Genomic DNA, 17028 nt, shown 5'->3' on the forward strand with positions numbered 1-17028 from the left:
CACAGTTCTCATAACTCAGTGAATTCCAGCTTATTCTTATCTTGCTTGCTTAGGCTTCCTCGGGCCTCTCATGGCCTTGCTGTATCCCTCTGAGTTATTCAGAGCTCATGTACCAAATATCCATTCTCCTGTGAGTACACTGTCTCCACAGGACAGTGTCGAAAGCTTTGCACAAGTCCAGGTAGATGACATCAATTTCTCCACCCCTGCCCATCATTTCTGTAGCCCCATCATAGAAGGTCACTCTTATCTCTGAACAGTTATGTCCAGTAACACAAACATGCTGAAACTACTTTGCAAAGTGAATATTTACCCAATTTTACTGTATACCATCTAGGGAACTGTCATGGTTAAAGCCCAGCCAGTAATTCAGAACCACTCAGCTGCTTGCTCACTCCCCCCCTTCTTCCTCCCACAGGTCCTGGAGGGATGGGGAGGAGAATTGAAAGAATGTAAATCCCACAGGTTGAGATAAGAGCAGTCCAGTAACAAAGGTATAATACAATACTACTGCTGCTACCATCAATAATAATAATGATAAGGGAAATAACAAGGGGAGAGAATAGAATTGCTTACCACCCACTGTCTGATACCCAGCCCAACCTGAGCAGTGATCTCTAGAATGGCTGATTCCCTCAGAGACTGGATGCCTCTCTATCGTGGTCCACTTGGCTGACACATAACATCATCCTTGGAGGGAAACATTTCCATCACAGCTGCTGAGAGCAGCCTCCAAAGGCTGAGGGCTCATTTCTCTTTTGCAATCAATTTGTCAGTTCCTCCTTCCCTAGCAAGTAATTCCAGCTGCTTGGCTTCCTTACCTTCTAGTTCATAACCATGGGCCCCATTGTCCCAGCATTGGAGCAACCAGGCGACGATGTGCTCCCCTGGAAGACAGCTGAAATCTTTTAGCATATTCCTCAGCACAGTCAAGGTCTGGGGTCGAGAATTCACCTCTTCTTCTTCCTCTTCCTCTGATTCATGTATTAATAACCCTTGTTCAGATGCTGTCCCCTGTAGTGAAACAAGGGGAACACAAAATCACAAAATGGAATATATAAACCTTTAGAATTAGTTTTAAGCAATGTTAAGTTTGATGGCTTTGTAACAGTAGCAGTGGAAAATTACTGAGGTGTATATAATACATAGAAAAAAATAGAGTACAGATAGAGAACATACTGGCACAAGATAAATTGTTACAGTTGATATAGTCTTAAGAAAAACAGTCTAGAAAAATAGGACACAGGGATAAGGAGTATCTGGGAATAGCAGGTGTCCAGGATAGGCTGTGGGTAAACTAACTGATAAGTAGGAGGATAGGAGGGTTATTATGTCTCTGGTGCTAACGAACCAATTAAACTGGTACAAGCATCTACTGCGCATGCTTCAAAGGCTGCCAGAAGTGATGAAGATTGTTGGAAGAAGTAAACGACCCTCAGAGACCACCACCACAATTCTGTACGCATGCGAGGAGCTTTCTGGAAAGTGATGTAATCCATACATACCCTCATGAATATGTATGTATGCTCAGGGGCTGCATAAGGATGGCTTGTGTAGCAATAGAGAGACACACGTTAGGAGGAGTTATCCCCCGTGTCTCCCAGCGCCGCAATAAAGAATACCTGCTTGTCAGCTTGAAAACTTTGTTGGCAAGTTTGTTCCTGGAGTTTTCTCCGAATCAATTTGGCACCCCAGATGGGACCCTCTCTGCTCAGCTGCAGGACCCACTGAGGACAGGGCTCCCTAGGGCCCTCGGGAATTTTTCCCGGAGGGACCCCTCGACTCATTCGGATCACTGCGGGATCAGAAGGGGACCATCTTCATAAAAGGTATTCTTTTCTTTTCTATAGTCTGTAAGGTGCAGGGGGCATCTTGCATAAAGACTACATTGGTCATTGGGTTGGTTTGGTAAGCGTACGCAAGGTTTGGAAGCCTTCTGTAAATCGAGATAAGAAATCTTGTAGGTAAAGGCGTATACCCAGCTGCTAGCGTCCATTTGATACCAAAAAGCACCAGAGTAGTGAGTGCATTGGGTCTTCATCTTTCTTCACTGCACGGGTTGTTCTTTGTGCCTCACGTTTGCTTTTCCCCTTGCTTACAGGGGCAACCGATATTGGCACGGATTGGTCCTCTAGTTTAGCTGCAGTGTCTATCACTGTGCTTGGAGTGGCTGCAGTATCTGTTGTCAGGGTTGGTGCAGCTGCTGTGCTTGGGGGTTGAGTAACACCAGCAGCTGCACTGTCTGCTGCTGTTGGGGTTTGAGTAGTTGCTGTACTTGTTACTGGGGTTGGTGTAGCTGCGGTGCTTGTAGTTGGAGTAGCTGCACTGTCTGTTGATTTGCCATAAGATCCAGAAACATCATTTTCCTGTGGAGACAGTGTTCTCACAGGAAAATGAATATTTGGTATATGAGCTCTGAATAACTCCGAGGGATACAGCAAGGCCATGGGAGGCCCGAGGAAGCCTAAACAAGCAAGATAAGAAGAAGCTGTAATTCACTGAGTTATGAGAACTGTGGACTGTTGGCAAGCGTTCGAGGTCAAGTTCTCACACCTGTGCTTAACCAATTATATGTTAGTCACTAAGGGTCTTCAAGACAAGTATCCAATCATGATATGCCAAATTGCTGTAGGTGTGTATAAGCAGTAGTATATAAGGAGTTAATGCTTTGTAATAAATGGCTTTTTGTCTGATCACATTGATCTCTGACTGAGTCCGTTCCGCGGCAAATGGCGCCCGAACAGGGACCCTCTATAAGTTCACATTGAAACGGAGGAGGGTGTGAATCGCTGGGCCGTGAAGAAATCGGCTGGAATCGATCTGGCTGGACCAAGATCGGGAGGCAGAAGCCTCGGAGGAGGGAATCCTCGGATCGGAGCCTTGTGAGCCCGGAAGACACTGCGCAGTGCAAATAAGGTAAGCAGCCGGACGGTTGGAAGGGAGCTTAAGGATGGGAAACCAGTTAAGTAAAGAAGATGAAGTAATGCTTAAGCCTTTCCAATATATCCTCTCTGAGAGAGGGATAAAGTATGATGATGAAACTCTGAAGAGGCTTTTACTCTGGTGTAAAAAGAAAAAGCTAATTGTGGAGGTTGGTGAAGATTTTAAGACTGAGACTTGGGAGAAAGTTGTTTTTGCGTTTGCTTGTGTTTGTTGTATTTGGGGTTTTTGTTTGTTTTTTGTTCGTTTGTGTTTGTGTGTGTTATGTTTGTTGTGTTTGTGGGACGATAATTCCCAAGGGTCAAAGGAGGCAAGGCCCCTTGCCACACTGTGGCGACTGTTAAAAGACACATTAACTGCTATGAAAGCTGAGAAGGAAGTAGCCATGTCTGCATTTCCGATGTTTTCGGACTCGCCTGAGCAACAGCCGGCTGCTGCTGGTGCGCCGGTAGCAGCCGGAGTGTTGGTTTCGGGTGAGGCGGCTCCAGCTAGAAAGCCCGTGCGTCAGAAAGTACGGATGTTTGAGGACCCAGTGCCCCCCTCCTACCCCGTAATATGCGATGAGGGGGCTTGGGAGAGGGAGGGTGTGCGACCACGACCACCTATGGTTAATCCTTTTCGTGATGCTACTGCCCCAGAGGCAGACAATATCTCTCCCCTGGCCCCCCACCCCCACCCCCCACCCTCTACGGACAGGGAGAGAGAACCTTTTGAGGAGTATAATAAAACTCCCACTTTACAACACCCCCCTTCGCCTTTGACACCAGCACTTGCATCACTCCCGTCGGAGCCGCAAATTAGCCAGGAATGGCATCGCTGGTTAAAGCTGTTAGATCAAAAGCTACAAGATTTACGAGACCGCCTGGAGGAGCTGGGGCCTAAAGATAAGGAGCAAGCTCTCAAGCAATCCACAGAAGTTAACCCTTTTCAGGTGCCGCTACCACCAACTCCGGCACTCTCTCAGCAAGCTGCTCCCAGTGCCCTGAGATGGCGTGGTCTTATTCAAGATGCGATTATAGATGGCACTATTTTACCGATTGATGTCCCTTCTGCATTTCCAGTTATTGTGAATGCCCAAGGGCAACCTCTCTGGACTCCTATGGATTGGAAGGCTATGAAAGCACTAAAAGGAGCAATTGCTCAATATGGGTTGTCTTCCTCATATACTCAACAGATGCTAACTGCCTTATTTTCTAGTATGCTGTTAACTCCTAGTGATTGTTATCGAATAGCTGCAATTTTATTAACCCCCTCTCAGGTCTTACACTTTAAGAGTGGGTTTGAAGAGTTAGCTGCAAGAGCTGCTGATGACAACTTAGCTCGCAATCCCACTGACCCTTTACATGGTATCACAGCTGACATGTTACTAGGGAGGGGCCAATTTCATCCTGATGCAGTACAGGCTCATATGAGGGTTGAGGTTTTACGGCAAGCACAGCAATTGGCATTAGCTGCCTTAAAAGCTGTACCAGAGGCAGGAAAACCTAATCCCTCTTATACATCGGTAAAACAGGGAGCTACTGAGCCTTACATGCAATTTATCGATAGATTAACAGATGCTATTGGAAAAAAATATTGATTTGGCATCTAATGCTAAAGAGTCTGTGCTTATGTCCTTAGCTATGGAAAATGCTAACCCGATTTGTAAGCGTATTTTACAGGCTTTGCCAAAATCTGCTGGATTACAAGAAATGATGGATGCATGCTCTAAGGTGGGCACAACAGAGGAAAAGGCGGAATATATGGCACATGCCTTTGCCGCTGCTCTCAGACCTCTTCTACAACAAGGTCAGGATGATCGAGGGGGCATGAAGGGTGTAAAATGTCATAATTGTGGACAGCTGGGACATGTTAAAAAACAATGCACTGCAAAGAAACGTCGCCCCCCCCAGGGCAGCAGCTCAAGCGTTTGTGTCAGATGTGACAGACGTGGTCACACAGCAGCAGCATGTCATTCTAGGTTTAAGAAAGATGGAACCCTGTTGGGAAACTTGGTGGTGAGCGCAACACCACCCCGCGCGATGACACAAAATCAGGGTGTCTGGACTGCGTCCCCTCCGCCACAGCAGGGAGTGCCGGAGTGGACGTGGCAACAGCAATAGATTTTACCATTACTGATACTTCTGTCCATTGCGTTCCATCTACATTAAGTGGGCCCCTTGGTCATGGGTTATGTGCTTTGCTATTAGGACGCTCATCAACATCCAGGACAGGAGTCTTTGTATTACCAGGCGTAGTTGATGCTGATTATACTGGAAACATTGGGATCATGGTGCAGACACATGCACCCCCAGTACACATCCCCAAGGATTCTAAAATAGCTCAATTAGTCCCATTTGAAGCAAAAGTTCCCCAGATGGGGCAAAAAATCAGAGGAAATCAGGCATGGGGTTCCACAGGAATCCTACACATTTTGTTTGCATTGGATATTGCAAAGCACAAACCCGAGGACCAGATCTCTATACGGGGCCATAATAATCAAATAATTAAACTGCCTATGCTAATCGACACGGGGGCTGATGTTACTATCATACCATATCGTCAGTGGCCAAAAGCTTGGCCCCTACAAGCCGTTGCCACAGGAGTTATTGGAATCGGAGGAATGCAATCGACAAAAATTAGTACAGAATTGGTGGATGTTTTTCTATCTGATGGCAGTCATACACGCATCAGACCATATGTCATGCACTCTCCAATTGTATTGCTCGGACGGGATGCTCTTAGTCAAATGGGAATGAGATTGACTACAAAAAATGTTTAATGGCGGCCATTGATGGACGGCCAACCTATAAATTATGATGGCTTACTGAAACACCTGTATGGGTTGATCAATGGCCGCTGACAAAAGAAAAGCTGTCCCATCTTCATGAATTGGTCGCTGAACAATTAGAAGCAGGCCATATTGTGCCTTCCACCAGCCCATGGAATACTCCTATATTTACCATCCCCAAGAAAAGCGGAAAATGGCGATTGTTACATGACTTGCGGGCTATAAATGCCATCATGCAAGACATGGGTGCCTTGCAAGCTGGTTTACCTAGTCCCACTATGATACCCGAAGGATGGGATTTAATGATAATTGATTTAAAAGACTGCTTTTTCACAATTCCCCTGCATCTGAGTGATCGGGAAAAATTTGCTTTCTCTGTCCCAGCAATTAACAAAGGAGAACCAGTAAAAAGATATGAATGGGTTGTGCTGCCTCAAGGTATGAAACATTCTCCTACTATTTGTCAGCTTTACAGCCAATTCATCAATACTTACAGCACTGTTTAATTTACCACTATATGGATGATATTCTGATTGCAACGCAGGATTTAAATAAGGACCACCTACTTGGACTATTACAATCAGAGTTGGCCACTCAGGCCTTTCCGGAAGCCTTTGCGATAAATTAGTTGCTCCAGCATGGGCAGGGCCACCAGTAGATATTTTTCAACAAGCCCGGACATCTCATGCCTTCTTCCACCAATCGGCAAACATGTTGGTTCGACAGTTCGGCCTGTCCTTGACAGATGCCCGAGGACAAGCTATCATTGAATGAACACATCAAACACTGAAACAGTTATTGGAAAAACAAAAAAAGGGGGAAGAAGGGCTTACGCCGGTACCAAGAATACAGAAAGCTGTATATGTTATGAATTTCTTGTGACTAACAGGAGACTTTAATGACCCTCCTGCTGTAATACATGGCCAGGCATTAGGGTCAGGTTATATGAATAAGACTCAGGGTATCCTGGTCCAATACAAGGACATGGAAACTGGTGTTTGGAAGGGTCCTGTGGAAGTAAAATTAAGTGGTCGAGGATACATGTGTGTAATTACGGACTCCGGCCTGCGGTGGGTGCCAGCTCGGTGGGTGAAGCCCTGGAAAGAGCCAGCAGCACCAAAGGAGAACCAGGATATCCCCCTTGTCAACAGCTGAATGAGTTAACTGGACGAACTCTGAACTTCTTTACTGTGAGAGTGACAGAGCACTGGAACAGGTTGCCCAGGGGGGTTGTGGAGTCTCCTATGTTGGAGATATTCAAGGTCCACCTAGACAAGTTCCTGTGTGTGACGTACTCTGGGTTACCCTGCTCTTGCAGGGGGTTGGACTGAATTTTTCAAGGTTCTTTCCAACCCTTGGGATTCTGTGATTCTGTAATTTATCCAATACATGGGTCTTGTGAACTGTGGGTCTCTCATGAGTGTTTAAAATATAAATTACGATTATGGGTTAGGTTACCCTTTTGAATATAAGTATATCCATGTTTCCAGTGACCTTTGGAGACCTTTATAGATATGGCTGACCACTTCTTCCAACATAGGCTGGCCACCTGTGTTGGAATGAGTGTGCTTTTTGGTCAATATAAAAGCCCAAGCCTCATGCAATGTGAGGGAGGCAGAGCCTCTGCGGGGACGCCCGCTAAGGTTGAGCCTGCCACCTTGCACTGCGATGATGCTTCTTGGAGCTGATTTCCTGATACTCTTCACAAGGTCCTTGTGCTATGCTCTCTATGTGGGACTGTGTAGAGGGAGTAATGATTGTATGGATTTTGTGTTTCAAATATTGTAGTTGGGTGAAGTGTGCTTGTGGGATCCCAAGCGTGTGTGTGTGTGTGATGAGGGCAGACAGTGTTTTGTTTTGTTGTTGGGTTCATGCAATAGTTTCTACAACTATTGGGTAAGAATTTTATGCATGCTAAATAATTAACTCACTCTAGCTGTTATTAATGACTGCAGTTTTGATGTATATTGCTTCAAGCTTGTTTCCCAGACAATATGCATATCTGATAAAAAAAAAAAAAAAAAAAAAAAAAAAAAAAGAAAAAAGGTAATGCTATGGCAAACTTGACTGTTAACACTTTACAGTTGACTTCTACAGCTGCTTCACATCCCCTTTGCATTAGAATGCTTCTGCTTTAAGGAGTCACTTTAACCTGTCTACTTCTCAAGAACTGATAACCCGGAGGAAGGGGTATATTTCTGTCCTACTACCTACAGGTCCACGGTGGCTGCCTGCAAAGTTTGTCAAGCCTTGCCATGAGCTGAACAGATGAGTGGAAGAACTCGATGCATCAGCTACAGGAGCTGACCTTGAAAACCCCAAGCAGAATGAGATAGAGAGAAACAAATGATTGTAAAACATCACTTGAGGGCAACTGAAAATTAACACCTTGAATATGTATGCTTGTAAAGTAGCTATTATTAGAGGTTGGGATTTCGCATATAAAACCACCTGTATTTACTAGCCAGTTGCTAATAAGAAACTATACCTTGTATTGTATGGAACTGTCACTTGTAAAAGAGATGTTAGAATATACAAATTTGCAGCAGCTGCTAGAAGATGCTAAGGCAAAAGGTAGAAAGATTCTAATATGATGGTACTGTTACAAAGCAGGTAATGGAACAAATTAAGAGGGTGGGAGAACTCCACTGGTAAGAAGTTTCTTTGGTTAGTCCCTCACTGCCATTGGCATCTTCAGCATGCTGATGCACTCTGTGATAGTTACTCTGCTAATGTAAATCTGTGTGTGCTTTGCTGTAGTAGTGACTTGTTACTGGGTGAAGCAGGTGAAACTCTGCATTGACAACAATGTTCAAGGACTGATATTGACCAAATGCCTGCTACCACAGTCAAGGGCAAGACTGGGTTGGCCTCTGTGTCTGCCACCAAGAAGAACCTTTAGCTCCGCTGCTGGCTGCAACCCAGCAGGCGTAGAGCGGTGGAGGCACATGCCATGCCAGACCTTGATGTGAGGGATGGCCTCCGCTGTTATCAGAGAGCCATCCAGGGGAAAAGGGCAGGCCCAGCTGTGTACAGCTATCAACAGGACCATACTGGCTGCCAGCGAAAAGTACAAAGCCGCAGAACTCAGCAACATAAAGAAACAGCAATGACAGAAATCTTTGTAATATCTGTTCTATTATTTGTGATCGTGGGTAATGGACAAGTATACTGAGCACATCTGTTAAATCCCCATTAGTCCATCCTGTTACATGGTGTGTAGGATTCACTGGTATGCCACATGTTATAAAGGTGACTTCAAGTGACTTCAAGTCAGACCAATGTTACTGAAATAATGCTACCTAGAGTAGTGGGTTGTTATGTTACACAAGTCAAGCAGTGATAGAGCAGACAATAAATTGTCAAAAACTTTTAATAAAATTAAAAAGGGGGAGATGTGGAGACAGTGTTCTCACAGGAAAATGAATATTTGGTATATGAGCTCTGAATAACTCCGAGGGATACAGCAAGGCCATGGGAGGCCCGAGGAAGCCTAAACAAGCAAGATAAGAAGAAGCTGTAATTCACTGAGTTATGAGAACTGTGGACTGTTGGCAAGCGTTCGAGGTCAAGTTCTCACACCTGTGCTTAACCAATTATATGTTAGTCACTAAGGGTCTTCAAGACAAGTATCCAATCATGATATGCCAAATTGCTGTAGGTGTGTATAAGCAGTAGTATATAAGGAGTTAATGCTTTGTAATAAATGGCTTTTTGTCTGATCACATTGATCTCTGACTGAGTCCGTTCCGCGGCATTTTCCCTTTGAAGGTGCTGGATAGTATTGATCAGGGCTCTGTAGGCATAGGCCAAACCCCTGCACATTGCCATGATTTGTCCTTCTCTGGTATTACCAGGATGACAACACACCTTATTTAAGAGTTTTACTAGTTTTTCTGGATTTTGCACCTGTTCAGTGGTGAAGTTCCAAAGCACTGTAGGGGTCCACTGGCCTTAGATACTTGCCCATACTATCCAACACACCCTGCCACTCATGACTGTCAAGTCTCGGGGAAAATCTCTTGGTGGTCCTCCTATATCACTGTCTAACCATAGACCAGACCTGAACCCGACACTGCTTAACTTTTGAGATCAGATGAAATAGGGTGTTCTTAGGGTGGGATGACCATGGGTAAAACACAAGCTGTATGTGTGGCAACATGCTAATACCCAGCACAAGCAGCAGGCAGGTCTCAAGGGTTTTCAAAGGCCTTCCAAAACCTTCAGAACTCTCAAATGATGCTGTAAATAGTCTGGTGGGGGAGCATTTCTGCATGTGCACAATAATGTGGTAGTGGTCTTTGGGAGCCCTGGTGGTTGTTTCTTCATCATTTTCATCAGTTCGTCCTTTGGCTGAACTTTAGGTTTGGAAAGTCCTGTTGTCATGCCAGCAAACACTAGTTTGGTTCTAGCTGGTTATTGTGAAACATTTACCTAAGATACTTTTTCACTGTCATCTGTCACGAAGCTCTTTCTTACCCATTGCTATTGTTGCAAAGCTAACAAGCTCAATGTTACTTAGCCACAAAGCAGAACTGATTTTACTTATTTACAAAAAATTATATTTCATTTTGTATTTCCTTGTTTCAATTCCCCCCTTTTTCTGTCCTCTTGCAAATTGTTTTGAACAATCCTTTAAATTATTCCATTGCCATTTAAAATTTTTCTGAAATATTTCCACATTTCTACCTGGTGCTTAATTTTGTTTCTTTTCCATTCTTTGTAATTCATCATTGACTGTTTGCAACACCAAAAGAAACATTGTACTGAAATACAAGTGACTACAACTAGAATTATCAATATCACTACTCTTATGAACAACTGTCTCAACCAGGAGAGATTTAGTAACCAAGATGTCAGTTTTTTCCAAATTCCCTCAAATCCCTATGAGGTGTCATCCTTAGTGACCTCATGCAGCACCTTAACCTGTTTCCATGTATCTTAGTCACTATATAGCCTTAGTCACTATAAATTCCATTCTATAAACAATCACTCCCCATGTGGTTTTCCAGACTGACCTTGTACCGCATTCATGCACACAAATACTCCTTGGCTTGCTCAAGACCCAGGTGCACTTACCAGCAGTTATTTTTCTTTAATCATCCACACAGCAGGAACAGAATGGCTTGCAGATCCCACATTATATAGGCTATATTTGGTCTTTGTTTTTCTTATTACCCCAAACCCAAGGAAACACATTGGTCATCAAAATATATGGTGATCTGGTAAGAGAAAAATGGTCAATTGATACTTACATTACTGGTGGGAGCACTCAGAAGTTGGGGAACCAGAAGTTGGCCACCAGAATTAATTATTCAGCCTCACGGGCTACCTGGAATCCAAATGAATTAGCTAGTGGTGCTCGAGAACCCAGATATAATTAAAATTGCATTAGTCGACTACAAGCTGTTTTAGGAATTATTGCTAACAAAACTGTGCGTGCCTTGGATTTATTGGCAGACCAGGCTACACAAATGCAAACAGCAATTTTGCATCATTGTATGGTTCTTGATTACCTCCTAGCTGAAGGAGGTGTTTGTGGAAAATTAAATGACTCAAACTGTTGTTTAAAAATAGATGACAGTGGCCAAGTCGTTAAGCAAATTACATCAGGTATACGAAAGATACTCATGTACCAGTACAAACCTGGGTTGGGAATGTGACCCCTTCTCATGGCTTCCTGGCACTCTGTGGGTTAAAAGGATATTTTTTTTATGGAGTCTGTGTATTGGCCAGTTTTATTTTCCTTCTGTGTTTTATACCTTGTTTTATCCACTTAATCCGGTGTGTTATATCTAGTATGTACAGAAACACAACAGCTCTGCCATCCAATGTGGGACCCACCAATTCTGGGTCATATCTCCATATTGTGCAGAGAGTTTCTTCCTCTAACATTGTAGAAATTGTGTATTTTGTCTCTTTCTGCTTTGATCTGTCTTGCAGAATTTGTAGCCACCAGGGATCAAAGAATTGAGTCGGTTGCATGTTTGGAGCTCCCTCCACCCCGCTCCATGCTAAGCCTCGTACCCCCTCACAGTGGGATGAGGCTAGCCCCATGTCTGGGCCTTCCCAGCCCTGATCCTGCCCACCGCACACCTCTGGATACTGCTTGGTAGCACACTGGGCAAGGGAACTAAAAGAATGCCCTCTCCCCACCCTGGCAACACACAGACAGCAGAGCTGGGAGAGAGATTTCATAGGGAGGAGGCCCTTGAAAAGGCAGCTAGGGTCGAGGCTCTGGAGAAAATGCTTCCAAGTTCGTAGAGAGACAGAGGCCTTTCATACACCTTTATGATTGAAATTGTGAAATTGTAAAATTATTATGAGAACAGGATCTACCTCCTCCTGCAGCTGCTGCCCTCTGAGTGATGCTGGCTGAGAAATTGCTTCTACTGTACAACACCACCACCCACACAATGAAACTCCATCCACCTAGGAACCCACTACTAATGGGAACAACCAAAAGGAAGGAAAGCCCAGAGGGAGGGGTAATCTCCATGACTGACAAACTGACAAACCCAGTGAAAAGGAAGCTGGCTCCCCAGCTGATGGCCTCATTTGACCTATGAGCTTTCTTTCCCACCCTGACAGAGGGGAAGCTGGGCCAGGCACTGGATCCCCTACACTGATTAGGGGTCTTCAAAGTATGCAGAGCAACATGCTGAGAAGTTAACCTCAGTCTTGTGTGCTGCCATACAGAGTCTGAAGGGCTGAAGGATCCTTGGATAAAAACAAGACAGCTAATGCTGCCAGTCAACACTAAAATTGCTAGGCCCAGAAATGATCTGTAGTCTGAAAAAATATACTTTTCATAATAACATAAAGCTTTAAATCCTAATACTGGTTTTACCCTCTTAATAGAAATTATACTCTTTCCCAGGCAAGCTTTCACAGTGTTTAGAGAGGGAAGGTACAGCAGTATAAAACCTGACCTCTCAGCTCACCTGAGACTTTGCCCATCTCCTCTCCATCCCAATGAAGTTCAACAAGGCCAAGTACAAGGCCCTGCACCTGGGTTGGGGAAATCTCAAACACAAATGTAGCCTGGATGGAGAAAGGATCGAGAGCAGCCCTGAGAAGGAGTTGGGAGCGTTGGTTGACAAGGAGCTCAACATGACCCAGCAGTGTGAGTTGAGCATCCCAGAAAGCCAATTGTGTTCTGGACTGATTAATGAGAAGCATGACTAGCAAGTCAAAGGAGGTGATTCTCCCCTTCTACTCTGCTCTCATGAGACCCCACATGGAGTAATGAATACAACTCTGGGGCCCCCAACATAAGATGTGGACCTGTTGTCCTGGGTTCAGCTGTAATAGTTATTTTTCTCTTTCTTAGTAGCTGGTGCAGTGCTGTGTTTTTTACTTTAGTCTGAGAATTATGCTGATAACACACCAATGTTTTAGTTGTTGCTAAGTAGTGTTTACCTTGATCAAGGACTATTTGGTCTCTCATGCTCTGCCAGCGAGGAGGGGCACGGGAAGTTGGGAGGAAGCAGAGATAGGACAACTGACCCAAACTACCCAAAGGGGTATTCCATCCCACAGCATATCATGCCCAGTATATAAACTGGGGGAAGTTACCCGGAAGACTCAGATTGCTGCTCAGGTCAGGCTGCGTGTCGTTTGGCATGTGGTGAGCAATTGTATTGTGCATCACTTGTGTTTATTTTTTTCTTTTCCTTTTCCCTTTTTAGTTTTATATGTTATTTCCCTTATCATTATTATTATTGGTGGTAGCAGTAGTAGTACTGGCTTGGTATTATACCTTAGTGGACTGTTCTTATCTCAACCCATGGGATTTACATTCTTTCAATTCTCCCCCCCATCTCTCTGGGAGTGGGGGAGAGGGAAGAAGTGGGGAAGTGAGCAAGCAGCTGTGTGGTTCTGAGTTACCAGCTGGGCTTAAACCATGACACCTGTTGAAGCAAGTCCAGAGGAGTGTCCTTATTTAAACCCAGCTGGTAACTCAGAACCATGCAGCTGCTCACTTCTCCTCTCCTCAACCCCCACCCAGGAAAAATGGGGAGGAGAATCAAACCCCATGGGGTGATAATAGGGATAATAGAAAGAATACCAACAATAACAATAGTGATAACAGTAATAGGGAACAACAAAAAAAAGAAAACTCAGAAAACAGAAGTGATGCACAATACAATTGCTCACCACCTGCTGACCTGTACCCATCCCAATCTGAGCAGCAATTGATCCCTTCTGGGTAAATCCCCCCAGGTTATATACTGGGCATGATAGCCTGTGGTATGGAATGCCCCTTTGGCTAGTTTGGGTCAGGTGTGGGTCTCTACTTCCTCTCAGCTTCTTGTGTTCCTCCTCACTGGCAGAGCATGAGAGATGGAAAAGTAGTCCTTGATCAGAGTAAGCATTACTTTGCAACAACTAAAACATTGGTGTGTTGTCAGCATTGTTCTCAGACTAAAGCCAAAACACAGTACTGAACCAGAACTAGGAAAGAAAATAACTGTGACAGCTGAAACTAGAGCAAGGAGGGCCATGAATGGCTGGAGCACATCTCCTATGGAGGCTGAGAGAGGGCTGAGAGAGCTGGGGCTGTTCAGCCTGGAGAAGGGTCTGGGATGACTTTAGAGCAACCTTCCAGTACCTAAAGGGGATGACAAGAAAGCTGGAGAGAAATTTTTTATTTGGACATGTATGGATAGGACAAGGGGGATAGCTTTAAACTGACAGAGGGTAGATTTTGATTAAATATCAGGAAGAAGTTCTTCTCATGGTTCTGAGGCACTGGAACAGGTTACCCAGAGAGGTTGTAGATGCCCCATCCATGGAAACATTCAAGGCAAGTTTGGACAGGGCTTTGAGTAACCTCGTCTAGTGGAAGGTGTCCCTGCTCATGTCAGGGGGCTTGGAAATTACTAAGGGAACAAAACAAAGGGCTTGAAATACCATGACTTAAAAGTACACACTCTGGTTAAAGACAATGTCATCTTTGGGCGACAGACACACTCTGTGGTTCAAAAGAATGCTATCTTTGTACAACCTATGAAGCTAAGACAGTGTAAACTGATTTTGTAGTTAAACATTAAGTTGGGGTGCCACATGTCTGCCAGAGAGTTATGAAATCAAACCATAAAATGAGATAAATAAATAAGAGGAAGGGGCATATGAAATTGAGTAAGGAGAGATGTAAACAGAGATGGGACAGTTAGCATGTAGATTATCCACGTTAGAGAGGGTGTAAACCTTGGAGTACCCAGCCAATGGGGAAACAAGGGAGAGAACCTGTGGATGGGATAGGAAATATAAAACAAAGTTCTGCTGTTTCTGTGTGTGCCTACTTGCTAGGACACCTGTTTTTGCAAAAATGTTAAATAAATAGCTGCTTCACTGCTGTGTCTAACTGAGGCCTGCCTGAACCTAGAGACCATTTCTCACAGGGGGCTTCGGCCTGCGTGGATACCAGTCTCTCTGTAGTTCTGGTGAATTCCTTTGTCAGTGACTCTTCTAGCTGTCATTATAGGTTAACAGGTCTCACATTTACTGCTTTTTAATTTATGTTTTACTTCTATTTTTTATCTGGAGTCTCTTTTTAGACTGGTGATCCATTTGACCTCAGAACATCGATTGCTTCTGCTCTGCTGATGTTCTGAACAGCCAGGGAACATGGTGACAAAACCTGAGATGATCTAACTAGGTGGTATTTCATCTTGCTTTTCTGGTTCTTTCTCAGTTTTCTTCAATTTTTAGTTTCTTCAATCCACTTTCCACAGTACGTCATACTACTTTACTTCTCCTGACCAATGGCCATCTTCTCCCCCCTCATTTTTACTCCGCTAATACAGTCACACAGCAAGTAAATATACAGTTGCAGTTTCCACAGATTTCCTGTGCCCCTCCTCACTGGTAGAGCATGAGACTGAAAAAGTCCTTGATCAGAGTAAACATTACATAGCAAGAACTAAAAACACTGGTGTGTTATCAGCACTGTCCCAAGATAAAAGCTAAAAACACAGCACTGCAACAGATACTAAGAAGGAGAAACATTACTGCTATTGCTTTTGCAATTTAACAAATCCATAATTTTTGAACTGAATACAGCTCTAATACAGAGATGTACTGGTTCTCCAGAATAAAGCATCAGTGGCTTTCTGTTTATTTCTGCAATCTTTTGGAGGATACTGCAGGATAAAGGCTTTGTCCACATACACTTAACTTTACTACTGGTAGTCCTCCCAGTTAGACAAATGAAATAAAATCAAATAATCATTTTCTTCAATTCTCCAAGATAAAGGAGAGTACCTTAAAAAGGCTAGGCAGATTTGCCAGGTTAATAAATGGTTAGAACAGTGGTGCCATAGTCAGGGCTTTGGGTATTTAGAACATGGGACTCAATTTGGGAGGCCAGGTCTACTGAAGGCCAGTAGAGCTGGTCTGACAACAAAGGAGAAGAGCATTTTTGGTAGAAACCTTGCCAGGCTGGTCAAGAAAGATTTAAACTAGATGTTTTGGGGGAGGGGGGCATCATTCCATCCCAACACCCCCAGTCAGTTGCCAGCACCTATAATAAATGCTCAGAACAATGCAAAGATATTCCAGCTGCCAATGAGCTTGCTTCATTTGAAGCTCAGCTCAGATGTCTCTATACAAACTCCCGTAGCATGGGGAACAAACAAGAGGAATTAGAGATGTGTGCATGTCTATGGGGGTATGATATAATAGGCATCACAGAAACATGGTGGGATGGCTCCTATGACTGGAACATGGGAATGGAAGGTTACAGGCTCTTTAGAAAAGACAGGCCTGGCAGGCAAGGAGGTGGAGTTGTCATTTATGTTATGGATAGGCTGGAGGATATAGAACTCTGTCTGGAGACAGGTGAGCAGTCGACAGAGTGTTTGTGGGTCAGGGTTAAAGGGAGAACAGATATGAGGGACATTACTGTGGGGATCTGTTACAGACCGCCTGATCAAGAGGAACCTGCGGATGAAGAACTCTACAGACAGATAGGAACAGGCTCACACTCGCAGGCCCTTGTCCTCATGGGGACTTCAACCACCCTGATATCTGTTGGAAGAATGGTATGGCCCTGCACAAGCAATCCAGGAGGTTCCTCAGTTGTGTGGAAGACAACTTCCTTCTGCAAGTAATAGACAAGACAACAAGGAGAGGTGCCATGCTTGACCTCATGCTCACCAACAGGGAGGGGCTCGTTAGAAATGTGACACTCCAGGGCAGCCTTGGTTGCAGTGATCAAGAGATGGTCAACTTTGAGATCCTCAGGAGAATGAGAAGAGCGTGCAGCAAGCTCACTGCCCTGGACTTCAAGGGAGCAGATTTTGGCTTCTTCA

Source organism: Melopsittacus undulatus, assembly GCF_012275295.1.
Source record: "Melopsittacus undulatus isolate bMelUnd1 chromosome W unlocalized genomic scaffold, bMelUnd1.mat.Z SUPER_W_unloc_2, whole genome shotgun sequence".
Lineage (NCBI taxonomy): Eukaryota > Metazoa > Chordata > Aves > Psittaciformes > Psittaculidae > Melopsittacus > Melopsittacus undulatus.